We start from the raw sequence: 22,090 nt of genomic DNA on the forward strand, positions 1-22,090 counted from the left end.
TATTAAACTGCATATTATTGTATTTTTCTGAATTTTTGTCTGGGAAGGCTTGGTAAAGGCAGTGAGTGGGCATGGCAGTTGTCCAGCTAGTGTGTTATACTTAGAGCCCACCAACTGACTAATGCTGAGTTAACGCAGGAGCACAGGAGGTGCTAAGTGGTCCTATGTTAACGTCCTGCAGATACCACACATTAATGGATACATTTACACATGACCTGCAGTCAAAAATCAAGAGAACACCCCCAAGAATTGCTGTGTTAAATCTGGCCTTAGCATGAGGTAAAATCTTGCATTACAATGTGTTAAGCCTCAATTTTAGTGCACTTTAGTAAAAAGGGCCCTTAGTCTCTCAAACATATCCACATCTACACTGTGTAAAAGTATGCACTGTCTTGCCACTGCCATGTTAGGAGTCACTGACCAGGAAAAGGATCTAGGAGTCATCGTTGATGATACATTAAAACCTTCTGGTTACTGTGCTGGGGCAGCAAATAAAGCAAATAGAATGTTAGGTATTATTAGGAAAGGAATGGCAAATAAAAACAAGGATGATATAATGCCTTTGTATCGCTCCATGGTGCAACCGCACCTTGAATACTGTGTGCAATTCTGGTCACCGCATCTCAAAAAAGATATGGAGGAATTAGAAAAGGTGCAGAGAAAAGAAGGGCAACAAAAATTATAAAGGGGATGGGATGACTTCCCTATGATGAAAAACTGAAATGGCTTGGGCTCTTCAGATTGGAGAAAAGATGGCTGAGGGGAGATATGATAGAGGTATATAAAATACTGAGTGGAGTGGAACAGGTAGCCGTAAATCACTTGTTTACTCTTTCCAAAAATACTAGGACTAGGGAGCACGCAATGAAGCTACAAAGTAGTAAATTTAAAATGAATTGGTTAAAATTTTTCTTCACTCAACATGTAATTAAACTCTGGAATTCATTGCCAGAGAATGTGGTAAAATCCATTAGCTTAGCGAGTTTAAAAAAGGTTTGGATAGCTTCCTAAAAGAAAAGTCCATAAGCCATTATTAAAATGGATTTTGGAAATTCCACTGCTTACTTCTAGGATAAGCAGTATAAAATGTATTGTACTGTTTTGGGATCTTGCCAGGTACTTGTGACCTGGATTGGCCACTGTTGGAAACAGGATACAGGGCTTGATGGACCTTCTGTCTGTCCCAGTATGTCAATACTTCTGTACTTATGTCCTTTACATGTGGACTCATTTTATAAAACAGTCTTTTACATGCAAAAATCCTCTCTTTAAAATTACTCTCTTTAGAAGCTGACTGTCACTATTGGAGAGGGTGGTTGATGCCTAAAACGCCTTCCTGAGGGAGGTGGTGGAGAAAAAAACAGTGACAGAATTCAAAAAGGCGTGGGATGAACACAGATCTCTAATTAGAAAATGAATGGTATATAAAAAAACAAAACTTAAATGGTTGCATGTGTGTTTGCATGTCTAGTGGTGCTTAGGTGGTGACAGTGGCTGAGAAGAACCATGGCCGGTGCTGGGCAAGCTTATATGGTCTGGGTCCCATATATGGCAATCGAGTTTAGGATGGGCTAGAGAGGGCTTTGATGAAAGCTCCAGTAATTTGGAATGTGAAGACAGTGCCAGGCAGACAGATTTGGATAGGCTGGAGTGGGCTTTGATGACAACTTCAGTAATTAGAACCTAAGGACCATGTTGGGCAGACGTCTACGGTCTGTGTCCCAGAAATGTCAAAGAGAGACAGTGATCAAGTATTTTAAATCACATTCTTTGTTGGTTTAATGATGACTTGATAATGAGTGTGACTGTTGGGTAGACTGGTTGGACCGTTCAGGTCTTTATCTGCCATCGTCTACTATGTTACTATTATAGCCACCAGTGGTGAATGCATTTCACACACATTCAATGTCAGTTCATATTTGTATAGCAGCACTAAATATATCCAGACGATATTCAGCACAATTTAACTGGCCAGGAATGGCTCCTGGCCAGTTAAATAGCACTTAACCAGTTAAGCGCTAATATTCCATGCAAGATAGTCAGTTTATCTCCACTGAATATTAGTGCTTAAATCATAGGACTAGATTCTATATATGGCACATGAAAAATCAGCGCTGAAAAAAATATGTCTAGGCATCCTATATAATAAAACGCACCTCCAACATTCTGAAGCTGACTGCATGGCTGAGGCATTCCTGCTCTCTGTATTCATCTCCTGAATTGACATCACGTACTTCCGGGTTCATCACAAGCAGAAGTGACCAACCACACGAGGTTTCTCGGCTTCAGAATGTTGGAGGTGCATTCTATTAAATAGGATTGGTCAGTTCCTTGAAGCACAGCCAGAGCTCAGCGTCCTGCACAGTAACGCTCAGACACCAGAGAGAGAGAGAGGGGGGGGGGGGGGGGGGGGGGGGGAGGCATCTGTCACACACACACTCTCTCTCTTACACACTTTCTCTCTCTCACAATGTCTTTCTCTCGCTCACTCTCACACACTGTCTCTCACACACTCTATGTCTCACACTGTATCACATTCACTGTCTATGTGTCACACAGTCACTCACACACTGTCTTGGTCTCATACACTCAGTCTCACAGAGAGTCTGTGTCTCACACACACTCTCTCTCTCTCGCATACATTGTATCTGTGTGAAACATACTCTCTCTCTCACACTGTGTCTCAAATATGCACTTGCACATACTCTCATTCTCACACACACTCTCTCTCTCACAGACACACTCGCACCCAGACTCACACTCTCTCTCTCTCACATACACACACACACTCACACATTCACTCTCTCTCACACACACAGTCACTCTCACATACACTCTCTCAAACATACATACTCCGAGGAAAACCTTACTAGCATCCGTTTCATTTGTGTCAGAAACGGGCCTTTTTTACTAGTCTTCTATAAAGTGCACCTAAATTTAGGCGTTCATTTTAGAATAAGCCTAAATTTCCACATGGATTATAGAATACGCTGAGCACCTGTCTGTGCAATTACATTTAGTCACAGGCAGTTATGCTAAGTAAAACTTGGTTTAACTCTCGACACCTAAATTAGGCACATATCGTGTATATTTTATAACAATGCACATAGATTTTAGACATGCGCATGACACGCCTATTCCACACCCATGACCATGCTCCCTTTTCAACTATGCACCTTAGAATTTACATGCATCACATTACAGAATACATTAAGGGGCCCTCTACTAAGCCACATAGGTGCCTATCCAGCTCATTTTCGAAAGAGATCGCCGCCGTCTTCTGACACAAATCGGGAGATGGCCGGCAATCTCTCAAATCCGGACAAATAGGTATAATCGAAAGCTGATTTTGGCCGGTTTCAACTGCACTCCGTTGCGGAGCTGGCAAAAGTGAAAGGGGCGTGTCGGCGGCGTAGTGAAGGTGGGACATGGGCGGGCATGGGAGTGGCTAACAGATGGCCGGCTTCAGCGCATAATGGAAAAAAGAAAGCCGGCCCTGATGAGCATTTTGCCGGCGAGACTTGGTCCCTTTTTTTTCATGACCAAGCCTCGAAAAGGTGCCCCAACTGACTAGATGACCACCGGAGGGATTCAGGGATGACTTCCCCGTACTCCCCCAGTGGTCACCAACCCCCTCCCACCCTAAAAAAAAAACTACAAACATTTTTTGCTAGCCTGTATGTCAGCCTCAAATGTCAGACCCAGCTCCATGACAGTAGTATGCAGGTCCCTGGAGCAGTTTTTGGTGGGTGCAGTGCAGTGGCGTAGCTAGTGTAGTTGAGACCCGGGGCCGGTCATTTTTTAACACCCCCCCCCCCCAAAAGAAAATCCAGTACTAGGCATACCGAGAATACAAAACACTCAGGACCTATAGAGCAATTCTACCATACCATAAGCAGTAATTTGTACGAGTCACACAAGGAAAAGGAAAGCATCTTAAACACTACAGTGAGCACTAGAACATCAATTCACCTATTGTAAAACGAAAACAGACAGATTAGTACAGATCATCAATCCTGCACAGTCGATGCCAACCAAAAGCCATGTCTTTTTCACAAACACAGATACACCCTAATCCACTATAGAATAAGTAATCATAAACTTTCTATTTAGACAAAAATTAAACTGAACCCCCGATGTCAGACTCTGCATACAATGCAACACCACAGAAACAGAAAATGTCCCCTAGTAAAGTGCAAAATATAAAGACAGCAGATGTAAATTTGAAAAAACTAATACCAATCACCACTTTACAAATTAACAAATAGAAATAAAACAAATACAGAAAATAAAATAATACCATTTTATTAGACTAATACATTTAGCTTCCAGAGGCCAAAATCTCCTTCCTCAGGTCAATACAGTATAGTGCTGTTACAGTATCCTATCCTGAGCTGAGGAAGGGGGTTTTGTTCTCTGAAAGTTAGTCAAAATGTATTAAAATTAGTCCAATAAAAAGATTACCTTATTTACATCTTCTATTTATAAACATTTATTAACACAGCTACAATACTATATCCTAAAGCAAAAAATTAAAAATATATATTTTATTTACAGTTTGTTGTCTCTTGTTTCTGCTTTCCTCATCTTCTTTTCACTGTCTTCCTTCCATCCAGCATCTGTCTTCGCTCTCTCTCTGCCATCCAGTGTCTGCCCTCTCTCTCTCTGCCCCTTCCATCCACTGTCTGCCCTCTCTCTCCCTTCCATCCACATCTGCCTCTATTTCTGCCCCTTCCATCCACCATCTGCCCCAGTCTGCCATCTCTCCCTCCCCCTTCCATCAACATCTGCCCTTTCTCTCTGCCCCTTCAATCCGTCTGCCCTCTTTCTCCCATCCATCCAGGGTCTGCCCTCCCTCACGCTCCCCCTTCCATCCAGGGTCTGCCCCCAGTTCCAGCCCCCTTCATCCACCACATGCCTTGCATCCCCCCCTTTTTAGCCCCAGACTCATTCTTCCACCTGCCCCAGGCATGGACCCATTTTCCCTCCTGCCCCCTTGTCAGACCCCAGTTCCAGCTTCAGACCCCTTCTCCCATCTGAGTACTCCACCACCCCCCCAATCCCCTCTGAGCACCCCTCTTAGCTCCCCAATCCCCTTCTCCCCTTCTCCCCTCTGAGCTCCCCCCCGAGCAGGTCCCGTCCCCCTCCCCTCTCCGTTTAGAGCCGACAGAGCCCTCTTCTCCTGCCACCACCCTGCCTTTTAAAAAAAAAATCCATGCAGCGACGCAGGCAGCGCCTCGTCTGCCCTGCGTGTGCTGTGAAGAAGAAAATTGCGTCGCTGGCGTCGGGCCTTTCCTTGATTTATCCCACCCTCGAGGAAATAGGAAATTACCTCAGAAGAGGGCGGGACACAGCGAGGGAAGGCCCGACGCCAGCGACATGATTTTCTTCTTCACAGCACACGCAGGGCAGACGCGAGGCGCTGCTTGCGTTGCTGCATGGATTAAAAAAAAAGGCAGAGTGGTGGCAGGAGACGACAGAGCAGCACCCCCCCACCCGCTGACACCCGGGGCAGACCGCCTCCACCGCCCCGCTCTTGCTACGCCACTGGTGCAGTGGACTTCAGGCAGGTGGACCCAGGCCCATCCCACCCCTACCTGTTACACTTGTGGTGGTAAATGGGAGCCCTCCAAAACCCACCCAAAACCCACTGTACCCACATGTAGGTGCCCTCTTTCACCCATAAGGGCTATGGTAGTGGTGTACAGTTGTGGGGAGGGGGGTTTGAGGTGCTCAGCACCCAAGGTAAGGGAGCTATGGACTTGGGAGCAATTATTGAAGTCCACTGCAGTGCCCCCTAGGATGCCTGGTTGGTGTCCTGGCATGTCAGGGGGGCCAGTGCACTACGAATACTGGCCCCTCCCATGACCAAATGCCTTGGATTTGGCCGGGTCTGAGATGATCTGCTTTGGTTTCCATTATGGGCGAAAACCGATGCCGGCCATCTCAAATCCGGCCATCTCTGACATTTGGCCAGCGCTAACCGTATTTTCGAAAAAAAAAGATGGCCGGCCAACTTTTTCAAAAATACGGTTCCGGCCCACTGTTCCTGGCACTGGCCAAATAGATCGCCGGCCATGTAGATGGCTGGCGCCATTCGATTATGCCCCTCCACACGCACCCAATGCACGTCAATTTGGAGTTACCACCCGGCTACCGCATAGCCCTTTTCATTTTTGATGTGTGTCCGCTATGTGTGCCGGAAAATAATTTTTATTTTTTGGCACACAGCAGAACCCGGACGGTAATCATCATTCTATGTGCGTAGACGATTACCGCATGGTTAACACGTGAGACCTGACCACTAAGTCAATGGCTGGTGGTAAGGTTTCAGATCCTAAATTGACGCGCACTAATTTTTATTTTGCCACACATCCATTTTTGGCAAAAATAAAAACAAGGCCTTTTTTACAGGTGTGCTGGTGCTAGTGTAGGTGTGTATGCCCAAAACAAGCACCTACACTAGCGCAGCCTATGTTTCGGCACATCTTAGTAAAAGGGCCCCTTAATCAATTGTGTGTGTAAATTCTAAATAATGCCAATTAGTGTCAATAATTGCTTGTAAAGTTGCAATTATCAGCACTGATTGACTTGTTAACTAATTAAGTTGCATACGCAAATCTGGAATACGACTGGATTTGCATGCACAACTTAAGTCGTGCTATATAGAATATACTGGGGATACTGGCTAACCAGCTATATCACGCAATATAACCGGCTAGCCATGAATATTCAGCGCTTCGCTGGCTAAGGTTAATGGCCAAAGTGGATCGCCTAAATAACAGTCCTGTCTTTGGCTACTATAAGCTTAACTGGCCAGTGCTGGATATTAACCTGACTGGTTAAGTTTAAACCAGCCCAAAAAAATGAATTTGCCCTGCCAGTCACCGGAAACAGTCTGGCATTGAATACCTGGGTTCAGTGTCAATTGCGGGACTTAGCCAGCCTACCTCCTGCAGGCTGAATATTGGCCGGGTGTTTTTAAAAATACTGTAATTGGTGTTTCAAATAATATGATCACTGCTGGCTGTAAACATTCACAATATTCCTGCTGCTTGCACTGGGGAAAGAACGTGTGTCTCTGTAGCTGCTCTAAAAGAGAGCTGGCAGATATTAGGCAGGCAAGGAAATCATTGCTTTGCCTAATATTCCAAAGGCAATTTTTGAATGGTTCTAAAGTTTTATTTAGCCACTGTGGTAGAACCAGTTAACATCAGGCAAACATTTTCTGGCAAGATTATGTGAATTTACTGTGAAAACCTGCCTCAAAGTAACCAGGTGGAATTACTGAAGCAATTAACATGAAGGAAATTCAGAGGGGGGGGGGGGGGGGGGCAGGCAAGGAACAAACTGGGGCAATAACCAGAGGTATAGGACAATTCCGGAGAAATATGCAGAAGGTGAAAAGCAAGATCTGTTTGTTTAATTCATTAAAAACAAATCTGAAGCAGGAAAACACAGTGGAATTCAGGGTGACCCGGAAAAGCCAAAAATAAAGTTGCTTGATAGTCAGCATGAAACTCCAGCCTGCATATTGTCAGAAGGATTATTTTGACTGCAAATCAATAATAACTGACAAAGGGTATAATCAGTTTGCTGTGTAATTAAAGCAGAGCAAGGTCCAGAGAGTGAGAACTAATTAATATCTTTTTTTTTTCTGCCTCAGCACACCTGATGTTTTGTTTTATTTTCCTTTTTCTTTTCCCGCTGTGACTTGTTCTCTGCAGCTTCAAGCCCAGTTAGGACAGTCACTTGGCCTGGGGTCAATCGCTCTCTTTGTTGCTTGTCTACTAGTTTCCATCTGCAGCATTACACGAGTGACACACTCTCACATACAGAGCCTGTGTGGTGACATATTAAAGGAATGTTCAAGTTGCAGTTAGGTAAAGACAAAAGACAATTTTCAACATCATTAACCAAGATACACAGGCCTGGTTGAAAACTGACCCTATTGATAGCCCGATGCTAGAGGTCATTAGTGCCAAACTAGAGCCCCCATTAACCAGTGCACAGTGCTCAGAGGCCCCTAGCATGGGAAACAATGAGCTTGGCAAAGATCAGGGCAAATAGCATTCTAATACAGTCAAAAGGATGTAAATAAGGTCATTTCTTATTCCCTCTGATACAGAGAACAGAACACTGTGAACAAGGGTACCCTTATCGCTGTAAACCTTATGCCGGCTTGGAGCTGGTGTAAGGGTGTCTAAAGAGGTGGAGAAGCACAGTGGTGTAGCAAAGGCAGGGCGGTGGGGGCGGTCCGCCCTGGGTGTCAGCGGGTGGGGGGGTGCTCCATTGAGAGCCGACAGCTCTCGTCTCCTGCCACCACCCTGCCTTTTTTTAAAAAATCCATGCAGCGACGCAGGCAGCGCCTTGCGTCTGCCCTGCGTGTGCTGTGAAGGAGAAAATTGCCTCGCTGGTGTCGGGCCTTCCCTCACTGTGTCCCGCCCTTTTCTGAGGTAACTTCCTATTTCCTCAAGGGTGGGACAAAGCGAGGGAAGGCCCAATGCCAGCAACACGATTTTCTCTTTTCACAGCACACGCAGGGCAGACGCGAGGCGCTGCCTGCGTCGCTGCATGGATTAAAAAAAGGCAGGGTGGTGGCAGGAGAAGAGGGGTCTGTTGGCTCTCGACGAAGGGGGGATGGGACCGAGTCGGGGGGGGGGCTCAGATGGGAGAGGGGGAGCTCAGAGGGGAGAAGAGGATTGGGGAGGGTGGGGGTGCTCAGATGGGAGAAGGGGTCTGAAGCTGGAACTGGGGTCTGACAAGGGGGCAGGAGGGAAAATGGGTCCATGCCTGGGGCAGGTGGAAGAATGAGTCTGGGGCTAAAAAGGGGGGGATGCAAGGCATGTGGTGGATGAAGGGGGCTGGAACTGGGGGCAGACCCTGGATGGAAGGGGGAGCGTGAGGGAGGGCAGACCCTGGATGGATGGGAGAGGGAGGGCAGACGGATTGAAGGGGCAGAGAGAAAGGGCAGATGGTGGGTGGAAAGGGGGGAGAGAGAAAGAGGGCAGACTGGGGCAAATGGTGGATGGAAGGGGCAAAGATAGAGAGCAGATGTGGATGGAAGGGAGGGAGAGAGAGAGGGCAGATGTTGACGGAAGAGGGAGGGAGAGATGGCAGACTGGGGCAGATGGTGGATGGAAGGGGCAGAAATAGAGGGCAGATGTAGATGGAAGGGAGAGAGAGGGCAGACAGTGGATGGAAGGAACATTAGCGAGGGCAGACACTGGATGGCAGAGAGAGAGCGAAGACAGATACTGGATGGAAGGAAGACAGTAAAAAGAAGATGAGGAAAGCAGAAACCAGAGACAACAAACTGTAAATAAAATATATATTTTTATTTTTTTGCTTTAGGATATAGTATTGTAGCTGTGTTAATAAATGTTTATAAATAGAACATGTAAATAAGGTAATCTTTTTAATGGACTAATTTTAATACATTTTGACTAACTTTCAGAGAACAAAACCCCCTTCCTCAGCTCAGGATAGGATACTGTAACAGTACTATACTGTATTGACCTGAGGAAGGAGATTTTGGCCTCTGGAAGCTAAATGTATTAGTCCAATAAAATGATATTACTTTATTTTCTGTATTTGTTTTATTTCTATTTGTTAATTTGTAAAGTGGTGATTGGTATTAGTTTTTTCAAATTTACATCTGCTGTCTTTATATTTTGCACTTTACTAGGGGACATTTTCTGTTTCTGTGGTGTTGCATTGTATGCAGAGTCTGACATCGGGGGTTCAGTTTAATTTTTGTCTAAATAGAAAGTTTATGATTACTTATTCTATAGTGGATTAGGGTGTATCTGTGTTTGTGAAAAAGACATGGCTTTCAGTTGGCATTGACTGTGCAGGATCGACGATGTGTACTAGTCTATCTGGTTTCGTTTTACAATAGGTGAATTGATGGTCTAGTGCTCACTGTAGTGTTTAAGATGCTTTCCTTTTCCTTTTGTGATTCGTAGAAATGACTGCTTATGGTATGGTAGAATTGCTCTATAGGTCCTGAGTGTTTTGTATTCTCGGTATGCCTAGTACTGGATTTGGGTGGGGGGGGGGGGAGGTGTTAAAAAATGACCGGCCCCAGGTGTCAACTACCCTAGCTACGCCACTGATCTGACAGACACTGATTAAACCAATTTGTTAATATGGTCAGAAACCCATCAGTCATATTAGTCAATAAGTATCCTGGGCATGGATCTAAACTACAGTAAGATTTACCAAATCTGGTTAGCAACAATTTAACTTCAGCAGGAGTCATGAGAGAAAAATCAAACATATAAATGGCGAGTGACCGCACTCACTCGCAAATGCGCAGTAGAGACTTCCCTCTCTGTCCCACCCCCGCGCCAATACGTGATGATGGCGGCGGGACAGAGAGGGAAACTGCGCGAAGCCGCCGACGTTGCTACTGCTCCCCCCCAAGGTCGCCGCCGCCGCCCACTCTCCACCCGGCCCGAGCACTCTCTTCGGTATTGAACTTACATCGGTGAAACGCAGCATGCAGAACAACTGAGCTCCCGTCGCCCTTTCTTCCCTGCCTGTGTCCCGCCCTCACCGATGTTACGTCACATGAGGGCGGGACACAGGCAGAGAAGGAAGGCCGACGGGAGCTCAGCTGATCTGCGTGCTGCCTGCGTTTCGCCGATGTAAGTTCAATACCGAAAAGAGGGCCCGGGCCGGGTGCAGGGGTGGTGGCGGCGACTCAGGGGGGAGGACCGGTAGCGGCGACATGGGGGGGGGAGGGGCAGCGGCGATGAGAGGGGGCCTTGCCAAAACCCCATACTAGCCCGTTTTAATGGGGTCAATGGCTAGTCACTCCATAACCTATGTTTTGCCTTGGTATTGCAGCCTGCTCACCTAATTACCACAGACTGCTCAAAGAATGAAATAATGCAGATTCTTTTGGATTCGTATTGGGTAAATGAAACTCTTTATTCAAATGGAGAGTGTATAAATCATTATTGCTTCAGTCTATACAATAATTAAGAAACATACGCGCTGATTGAGTCAAATTAGGAGCTATACACACTAATTAAACCATCTAACTAAAAGAAAGCTATAAAACATATATATATATATATATATATATATATATATATATATATATATATATATATATAATGGTTAGCACATATACAAGATTAACTGTATAAACAATTATTACATCACTGGTCTCTACTTAGACCAGGAAAAGAAGCAAACACAATGATTATCTATGTAAACAATCATTACATCACTGGTCTCTACATCTAAGCCATGCAAAGAATTCTTTAGACCAGGAAAGGAGCAAACACGATGATTATAAACAATCATTATATCACTGGTCTTTGCATCTATTAGACCAGGAAAAGAAACAATACATTATATACATACAATCATCACTGGTCAGGAATTTCAGGCTCTTATCAGCTGGGGAAGCCAGGTCCAGCGAGAGCTTGAAGTCTGAACACAGGAACGGATCCATTGATCTCTACTTCTGCACAGCACGTCTGCTTGCAGATGACCTCAAAACTCTCGCTGCAGCATGACCTCCTTTATAGAGAGTTCAGAGCAGAGGAAAATTACCAGAATGAACAGGAAGATGCAGTCACATGCTTTCGGTTTCAGACAACAAAAAACACTGGCCAGGTGGTTTTCCTCCTGAACCTCAAGCACATCCTGCATCCCCCCCTGCACAAGCTGGCTTCAAGAACATTCCAGCCTGTTGTTTTTGTATTTAAAGAAAAGTTACTTTTGGTCAAAGGCAAGACTTCAGAGTTCATTATTGGACAAAAGCAGGATTGAAAAGCAATCCTTTAAGGTAACACTTAAACAATCATGTTTAAACAGATTTACTTCTAATACAGACCCCGAGTGCACTAGTCATTCAAGACAGGGTTGAAAAACAATCTTTAAAATTCACTTCCATTAGAAACCTATCAACAGGAACACCTTTGATAGAATCCATTAACACAGGCACCTCTGAAATGTTAGCATTCAATTGTCTACGAATGATAGCCACCTTGTCCTCAAAATAAGAAGCTAGTGTGGTTGCAGAAGGAGATATAATATCATTATTGGATGTCAACTTAGTGTCGCGTCCCGCGCCCCTACCTGCTCTCCCGCCGCGGGGGGCGGGAGTCAGCATCCTCCGTGGCGCAGGGTAGCGGCCCATAAGCCCTGGCGTGGGGGCAGGCTCCGCCGCGGTGATGGCGGGTCTGGCCAAGTCCGGCGGTCGGTGACTACGGCCACCGGTCTCTCTGTCGCCGGGTGTGGAGGCGAGGTTCGCGCCGCCCAAGATGGCGACGCTAGTACGCGTGGGTCGGCATCTTTCTCCTTCCAGAGCTGGGGACCCTGGAGCTCCGCCTACAAAGCGCCGGATTGGAAGGCCGAGCTGGTGGTTCCGCCTGGGAGATCGGGCAGAGCCAATCCGAGGGGCTCTGCCGATACCCAGGGCCGGATTGGTGGGCTACTCCTACGAGGGCAGGGCGGCTAATGTGGCACGATATTTAAAGATGGAAACTGAGCTGACACATTGCTTCAGGTTCTGTTCCCGAAGCCCTGCTCTGTGTTCCCGTGTTTGTTGCTTTCTGGTATTCTGCCCAGAGACTTGCTTGAACCTGACTACTGCTTTGATAGCCGCCTGCCCAGAGACTTGCTTGAACCTGACTACTGCTTTGATAGCCGCCTGCCCAGAGACTTGCTTGACCCTGACTACTGCTTGTTAGTTGCCCACATCTCCCGACTCCAGCCAGGTCAGTCCGTCAACCCCGCGGTTCCAGCAGTCCCATTGGCCGCCTGCAGCTGGGGGCTCAACCCCTGGTGAACGGCGGTCACCGCGGGTGAAGATTTGGGGTTGCACGGCTGTCCTTTGAGGCCCCTCGGGGCCTTGTGGGACCTAAGGGCTCACCAACATTGTGGACAAGACAGGAACCTGAAGCCATGAGTTCGCCTACGCAACCTGATCTGCGGGACCTGGCTAAAGTCCTCCAGCAGCAGCAGGAGCAGCTGAATGCCCTGTCAGGGGCCCTCCAGAACGTCTGCTCTCAGCTCTCTTCGGTCCAGGTACAGAACCAGGCCGCTGCGGTCCAGGGTGCCGCAGCGGCTCCCCGTCTGGGAAGGTCCCTCCCGGGACCTCGGTTCCCTGAGCCTGCTCGATTTGATGGCGTTCCCGGAGGCTGCCGGGGCTTTCTCAATCAGTGCAACCTAGCCTTCAGGATGCAACTGGAGGCCTTTGCATCAGACCAGATTAAGGTGGCTTACGTTATTTCCTTGTGTTCGGGACGGGCCCTGGCATGGGCGTCCCCGTTATGCGAACAACAGGATCCGCTCCTGGATAATTATGTCGAGTTTCAACGCCGCTTCCGCATGGTGTTCGACCTCCCAGGAAGGCCGTCTTCCGTGGCGTCCGAGCTACTGCGGATTCAACAGGGCGAAGGGACCGTGGCAGACTATGCTATCCGATTCCGGACTCCGGCAACCGAGTTGCGTTGGAATGAAGAGTCTTTATCCGCAATCTTTCTGGAGGGACTTCAGGAGCGAATCAAGGATGAGCTGGCGGGACGGGAGGTCCCGGGGCAACTGGACGCCCTGATCTCGCTCTGTGTCCGTGTAGATACCCGGTTTCAAGAAAGGGCTAGAGCTCGAGCAGACCGGCGGAAGTGGTCTAGGGGTGCGTCCCGGACTGGCCAGGGACCGTCCCCCCACCGTGGCTCCCGGGATCCTAAGGAGAATTGTGAGGAACCGATGGTGATCGGTCGGCAACGATTGTCCCCATCGGAGAGGACTCAACGCCTGCGGGGCAGCCTTTGCCTATATTGCGGCGAGGCAGGACATTTCGTGCGCTCTTGCCCCGCACGGCCGGGAAACGCTACCCCCAAGGCGCCCTGAGGGGAGGGGTCTTGGGGCGCTCCACTCCCCTACCTGATCAGCTGATAACACTGCTGGTAACGTTGCGGTGGCAAGAGACGATGATTCACACCCGTGCCCTCTTGGACTCCGGGGCTGGGGGAAATTTCATTTGTCAGGAACTCCTGCAGCAGATGGGTTGGCCCACACTACCCTATCGACCGGCGCTGCAAATAACATCCATCCAGGGTACTACATTACCTCAGCCTATCACTGAGGTAACCCCCTTTTTGGGACTTCAGGTGGGGGAGGATCACCGTGAGGAGGCTCAATTTTTGATCTTACCCCGTACCATTCATCCGGTAGTGCTGGGCCTACCCTGGCTACGGCGCCATACCCCCGTCATAGACTGGACTTCAGGGAAGATTCGGGCCTGGGGTGACGTCTGCCTTGAAGCCTGTTTGAAGGGCCGGAAATCCAGATGTCCCGCGGTGGTAGCTACCCCTAGAACTGTGCCAGCTTGTCAAGCTACGCTGCCGGTGGAATATCGGGACTTTGCGGATGTATTTAGTCCCGTGGAAGCTGATGTCCTACCGCCTCATCGATCCTTTGATTGTGCGATTAGGTTGATGGCAGACACCATGCCACCTCGGGGCCGCCTCTATACATTGTCCTGGGAGGAATCTAAGGTAATGCAAGCCTATATCCGGGAGAATCTCCAGAAGGGGTTCATCCGTCCCTCTACGTCCCCTGCCGGGGCCGGATTCTTCTTTGTGACCAAGAGGGATGGCTCCTTGAGGCCCTGTGTTGACTATCGGGGTCTAAATGCCATCACCGTGAAGGATCGATACCCCCTGCCTCTCATCCCAGAACTGTTTGATCGGTTGCAGGGAGCCCAGATCTTCACCAAGTTGGATCTCCGTGGGGCCTATAACTTGGTCCGTATCCGGCAGGGGGACGAATGGAAAACTGCATTTAATACTCATGAGGGACATTTCGAATATCGGGTGATGCCTTTTGGCTTATGTAACGCTCCCGCAGTGTTCCAAAGGTTTATCAACTTCGCTCTCAAGGACTTGTTCTATTCTACAGTAATTGTTTACTTGGATGACATCCTGATCTTCTCCAAGGATCCCATGGAGCATGTGACCCATGTTCGAACCGTGCTGCAGCGCCTACGGCAATTCCGCTTGTTTGCCAAACTCAGCAAATGCTCATTCCATCAGCAATCTCTGCCCTTCCTGGGACATATTCTGTTACCAGGGGGGTTGCGGATGGATCCAGATAAACTCCGCGCTATCCAGAAGTGGCCTCAACCTCAGGGACTGAGGGCGCTACAACGGTTCCTGGGGTTTGCGAATTACTACCGTCAATTTATTCCTCATTATTCGCAACTGACAGCTCCGTTGACAGCGCTTACTAGGAAACATGCAGATGTCCGGAACTGGCCACCTGAGGCACAGGCAGCATTCGGTCAATTAAAAGGAGCTTTTGAATCTGCCTCTATCCTCCTGGCCCCGGATCCAGATAAACCATTTGTAATAGAGGTGGATGCCTCTGCCTTGGGCGCGGGGGCCGTCCTCTCTCAAGTTAACGACAAGGGCCGGCGTCAACCTTGCTTCTTTTCCCGTAAGTTCTCCCCCGCGGAACGCAATTATACGGTGGGGGACAGAGAACTTCTAGCCTTGAAGCTAGCTCTGGAAGAATGGAGACATTTGTTGGAGGGGGCTGAGCACCGGTTTACGGTGATTACAGACCACAAGAATCTTTTATATCTACAAGAGGCCCAAAGGTTAAATCCACAACAGGCCTGTTGGTCATTATTTTTCGCAGATTTCATTTTCAACTCGTATTTCGGTCTGCGGCCCAAAATACCCCTGCGGACTCCCTCTCCAGAGCCTTTGAGGTTCCTAAGGACATTGAAGAGCTTCATCCTATGTTGGATCCTAACTGTCTCAGTGCGGCCCCAGGAGGGGTCGCCCCGGTGAAGAAGCTAGTGCCTCCCCAGGACCGTGGGAAAGTAATGCAGTGGGGACATTCCTCCCTTGGGGAGATCTGCAACCGTTGCCTATTCCTGCAGCTCCCTGGGAGGAATTGTCTATGGATTTCATCACTGACCTCCCCAGCTCCCAGGGACACACCGTGATTTGGGTTCTGGTAGACCGGTTCTCCCGGATGGCCCATTTTGTTCCTCTGCCGGGACTTCCGTCGGCGGCATCCCTAGCCCAGCAGTTCATCCAGCATATTTTCCGGCTCCATGGACTACCTGTCAGAATCATCAGCGACCGTGGAACCCAGTTCACTTCACGATTCTGGAGAGTCTTGTGTTCTGCTCTGGGGGTTACGACCCATTTCTCCTCGGCCTACCATCCTCAGACCAACGGTATGGTCGAACGGATTAACCAAACATTGAAGGGGTTCTTGCGGGCCTTTGTCAACAAGCGGCAAGATAACTGGTCATCTTTTCTTCCCTGGGCAGAGTTTGCCTACAACCACAGTGACCACTCTGCCTCTGGGCAATCTCCTTTTTTCTTGGTGTATGGACAACATCCACGGCTTCCGTCACCTTTTCCCCCTGACACTTCTACGCTCATGGTCACTCGAACCTTAGCTGACCTGCAAGAGGTTTGGGAGATGGCCCGTGAACAACTACAACGAGCAGCCGCCAAGTACAAGTCCTTTACGGACCGCCACCGGCATCCCGCCCCGGTGTTGCAGCCGGGGCAAAAGGTATGGCTAAGTACTAAATACCTAAGACTCCGGGTACCCTCTCGGAGGTTGGGGCCACGGTACATTGGGCTGTTTACAATCCAATCTCGGATTGGAGCAGTCACATACCGGTTGCGGCTACCTAGTACACTATAGGTTCATAATGCCTTCCATGTTTCGTTGTTGAAGAGTTTCCGGGGGTCCAAGTGGCATCTACAGAATCAGGAGACGGTCGTTCCCGAGGCTGACCCCGATCCGGAGTATGAGGTTGAGGACATCCTGGACTCCAAGAGGCGGCGGGGGAAGCTATACTACCTACTATCTTGGAAGCATTTCGGTTCCGAAGACAACTCCTGGGAACCAGCTACCAACGTACATGCTCCGGAATTGGTAAGGGCTTTCCATGCGCGTTTTCCTCTTAAACCTGGCCCCAGTAGGAAGGGGGCATCCGGGGGGGGATACTGTCGCGTCCCGCGCCCTTACCTGCTCTCCCGCCGCAGGGGGCGGGAGTCAGCGTCCTCCGCAGCGCAGGGTAGCGGCCCATAGGCCCCGGCGTGGGGGCAGGCTCCGCCGCGGTGATGGCGGGTCTGGCCGAGTCCGGCGGTCGGCGACTGCGGCCACCGGTCTCTCTATCGCCGGGTGTGGAGGCGAGGTTCGCGCCGCCCAAGATGGCGACGCTAGTACGCGTGGGTCGGCGTCTTTCTCCTTCCAGAGCCGGGGACCCTGGAGCTCCGCCTACAAAGCAACGGATTGGAAGGCCGAGCTGGTGGTTCCACCTGGGAGATCGGGCAGAGCCAATCCGAGGGGCTCTGCCGATACCCAGGGCCGGATTGGTGGGCTACTCCTACGAGGGCAGGGCGGCTAATGTGGCACGATATTTAAAGATGGAAACTGAGCTGACACATTGCTTCAGGTTCTGTTCCCGAAGCCCTGCTCCGTGTTCCTGTGTTTGTTGCTTTCTGGTATTCTGCCCAGAGACTTGCTTGAACCTGACTACTGCTTTGATAGCCGCCTGCCCAGAGACTTGCTTGACCCTGACTACTGCTTGTTAGTTGCCCACGTCTCCCGACTCCAGCCAGGTCAGTCCATCAACCCCGCAGTTCCAGCAGTCCCATTGGCCGCCTGCAGCTGGGGGCTCAACCCCTGGTGAACGGCGGTCGCCGCGGGTGAAGATTTGGGGTTGCACGGCTGCCCTTTGAGGCCCCTCGGGGCCTTGTGGGACCTAAGGGCTCACCAACATTGTGGACAAGACACTTAGTGATATTAAAAATATTGCCTACCAGATAAAATAATTTATGAACATCTAATTAATTGTCCCCTATTTGATTAGAGTAAAATTCACATTTCTTTTTAATTATCAATCGTTTATATGATGCACATCTCTTATGAATATTCATTGTGGATATCATGAAAACAAGACTGGCTGGGATGCCTCCAAGACCAGGTTTGGGAATCACTGCTTTTTAGGATTTCAAGAATATTAGTTTACTTCCTTCATAACATTTAAATTTCATCCCAAAGTTGCAAAATCTCCTAGTATTATACTAGCATCTTGTATTGTGAACCGCAGAAAACCAGATTGATGGGTGGTAGCAGTATACAAGTCTTTTATTGTATTGTATTGCACTCTATCGGGCTAATTTTCGAAAGAGAAGGATGCCCAACTTTCGACATAAATTGTTAGATGGACGTCATTCTCACAGAAACGTCCAAATCGGTATAATCGAAAGCCGATTTTGGACGTTCCCAACTGCATTCCATCGCAGGGACGGCCAAAGTTCAAGGGGGCGTGTTGGAGGTATAGCGAAGGCGGGACTTGGGTGTGCCTAATACTTGGACATCCTTGATCCATAATCGAAAAAAACGAGGACGTCCTAACACTTGGACGTTTTCACCTGGTCATGTTTTTCTTACGACTAAGGCACAAAAAGGTGTCCAAAATGACCAGATGACCACTGGAGGGAATCGAGGATGACCTCCCCTTACTCCCCCAATGGTCACTAACCCCCTCCCACCCTTAAAAAACATCTTTAAAAATATTGATTTCCAGCCTCTGTGCCAGCCTCAGATGTCATACTGAGGTCCATCACAGCAGTATGCAAGTCCCTAGAGCAGTTTTAGTGGGTGCAGTGTACTTCAGACAGGCGGATCCAGCCCCATCCCCCCTACCTCTTATGTTTGTGGAGGAAACAGCGAGCCCTCCAAAACCCACTAGAAACCCACTGTACCCACATCTAGGTGCCCCCCTTCACCCGTAAGGTCTATGGTAGTGGTGTACAGTTGTGGTTAGGGGGTTGGGGGGGTTGGGGGGCTCAGCACCCAAGGTAATGGAGCTATGTTCCTAGGAGCAATTTATGAAGTTCACTGCAGTGCCCTAGGGTGCCCGGTTGGTGTACTGGAATTTCAGAGGGACCAGTGCACTAGAAATGCTGGCTCCTCCCATGACCAAATGGCTTGCATTTGGTTGTTTCTGACATGGACGTCTTTGGTTTCAAAAATCTCCGAAAATCAGAAACGTCCATGTCTAGGGACGTCCAAATCTAGGGACGGTGAAATTGAAGGATTTGGACGTCCATGACAATATTTTCGAAATGAAAGATGGATGTCCATCTTGTTTTGAAAATAAGGGTTTCCCCGCCCCTGGATCGGGACGTTTTGTAAGGACGTCCAAATTGAAACTTGGACGTCCCTTTCGAAAATGCCCCTGCACATGTCCCATTACACAGCCTAAGGAATTGTTGGTCATGACTTAAATAATCCACACCTCTTAATATTTTGAACACTTCTACATTTCACAGAGAAGTGGCCAAAGTGAATGCTCTGTAGTTACAGACCCTCTACAACTTCTATGCCATCACCTACCTGTTTGGTTGGAAACTTCTCCCTCGGGACACTGGATACAGTTATAGCAACAGGCATCTTCAAATTTTCTGGTTAATTTCCTGAAGCCTTGAGGACAGCTCTTGCTGCATTTAGACTGTGGAGGTTTCTAAATATTGTAAGAAAAAAACTGTAAGTATGTATAACAATATCTTCTAATTTTGAAAGGTAATGTCCTCCTTCTCTCCCTGAACATGGGGCATTTTTAGGGTTTGATTTTATAAGCCCAATATTAGAGAAATCCAAAAGGGTTTCTATTTTAAAGTTTATTTTGTAAATGCAACGATAGTCATCTATGATGCTTTATAAATTAGGCTTCCAAATTCAACCCCAATAGTGCATAAAGACCAATGCACAAATTTACACCTTCATTGAAGAAGGTATTACCTTTGTGCACATAGGGGCTGGTACTCAGACCACAGAAGGCAGCCCAGCTAATTCCCACAGTTGGGAGTGAGCCCGTATATTCAATGCCAGGCTGTTTCTGCTGACCGGCATTGAATATCCAGTTTATTGTTGGCTGGTTTAAACTTAACCAGCCAAGCCAATGTTTAGTTTAAACCAGCTAAAGTTTATACCAGCTGCTATTTGGTTGGTCCGATTTGGCCACCAAACTTAGCCAGAGATGTGCTGAATATTCACAACCAGCCAGCTTAATCATGCAGTATAGCCGGTTAACCACTATCCCCCAGATTCTGTATATAGCGCGCTGAGTAGCACACGTAAATTTATGCACACAGCCAATTTACATGCACTACTAAATTAAGTAACAAGCCAATTAGTTTTGATAATTGGCCAATAATGATCAATTATCAACACTAATTTGGCATAATTGGAATTTACGTGCACTTCTTTGTAGATGTATTCTAGAGTAAAGTGGTGTGGTAGCTGTGTTAGTCCACTTTTAAAGGTAATAAATAGAAATAAATCAAAACGGAGAAAAGAAAATAAGATGATACCTTTTTTATTGGACTAACTTAATAAATCTTTTGATTAGCTTTCGAAGGTAACCCTTCCTTTTCAGATCAGAAATAAGCAAATATTAGCAAATATCAGAATATATAAGTGAAACACAGAGGTATTCCAATAAGCACGTGAGATAGCTGCTCACACATGTGAGAAGGCCGCCAATGCACGCTAGATGCCTGGTTGATTTTAGCAGTATGAAACCAGGCTAAAGACCCACCCAACATGGCTGCATGCTGTATCTTTCTACAGCCATATCCCCAGTGGCTGCTGGCTACATCAGCAGAATAGACCGACCACAGGCCATGAATGGCTCCCACAGATGCCCACAATTGGGCCCCAGCCCCTCCCAAAAAGCTGTTGATGCATGCATCAAACATACATGTGCCATGGACCCTCCTGCCAGAACAAGATGGCACAATACCACAGAGTCCTGCACCTCCATGATAGCAGACACAGGTTGCCAATCCTTGTTCTGTAGTAATACTTCACTTAAGTTGCATTATCACCCATATCTGGCAGTTCTGGATGTCATATTCTGGATGTCTTGTGCTAGAAGGACCCCTAAACGACTTGCCCAAAATCAGATGAAAGTACAATGGGAGCTGAACCGAGTTTTCCATGATGCTCAACCAAACACACTAGACTCCAGGCCACTTCTGCGCCGAAAATGCTTCTCTAGGGATGGGGAAGTTGGACTGTGCCCAAGGCCAAAGGTGAACCACAATGCCGCCACCCCTGGAATCTGTGGGGCTCTCCTGCCCACCATACACTGCGTAAACAGAGGGGGGCCTCAATCCGCACTGGAGCCACACCACCATCAGCCTCCACCCGATGCCGCCACTCCCATGTTGTTCAAGCGCATGTGCGACCAGCGAAAGTGACGCAAGTGTCCCCCCACCAACCCCAAAGTTCCGCATTGACTGCTGCCTCCACATCTCATGCCCTCAGTGTGCCCGTGCTCCAGCCCACAGCCGGCTACTCCAGCAACAGCAAAGTCTCGCAATCACAGTGCCATCCACCCTGGAAGCATCATCAGGTCCTAGTTACACTGGAGAATGAGAAGACAGCACAGCAAACCCATGACACTGGGACAAAAGGGGAGGGGTGCACGCACACATTGGGTGCACCCGATCCATCTGAAGAAGGAAAATGAGGGCTGACACAGGACAAAATCACCATGCATGGCATAAGACCAAGCCCAATGCCAAAAGCCTCACCAGGGCACCCCAAGAATAACTAATGCATATCCCAAAATATAGGCAGTATTGAATACAGCTCTCTTATTCCATAGTAACATAGTAGATGACGGCAGAAAAAGACCTGCACGGTCCATCCAGTCTGCCCAACAAGATAACTCATATTTGCTGCTTTTTGTGTATACCCTACTTTGATTTTTACCTGTGCTCTTCAGGGCACAGACCGTATAAGTCTGCCCAGCACTATCCTCACCTCCCAACCACCAGCCCCTCCTCCCAACCACCGGCTCTGGCACAGACTGTATAAGTCTGCCCAGCACTATCCTCACCTCCCAACCACCAGCCCTGCCTCCCAACCACCGGCTCTGGCACAGATCGTACAAGTCTGCCCAGCACTATCCTCACCTCCCAACCACCAGCCCCTCCTCCCAACCACCGGCTCTGGCACAGACTGTATAAGTCTGCCCAGCACTATCCTCACCTCCCAACCACCAGCCCTGCCT

The 22,090-nt window shown here is 48.4% G+C and overlaps 1 pseudogene; it reads left to right on the forward strand.

Moving 5' to 3' along the window:
• Nucleotides 1–15,933: 15,933 nt before the first annotated feature.
• The window catches only part of LOC115464473, a 31,166-nt pseudogene continuing 25,009 nt past the window's right edge, over nucleotides 15,934–22,090 (forward strand).

The sequence above is a fragment of the Microcaecilia unicolor genome, chromosome 3, assembly GCF_901765095.1.
Source record: "Microcaecilia unicolor chromosome 3, aMicUni1.1, whole genome shotgun sequence".
Taxonomy (NCBI): Eukaryota; Metazoa; Chordata; class Amphibia; order Gymnophiona; family Siphonopidae; genus Microcaecilia; species Microcaecilia unicolor.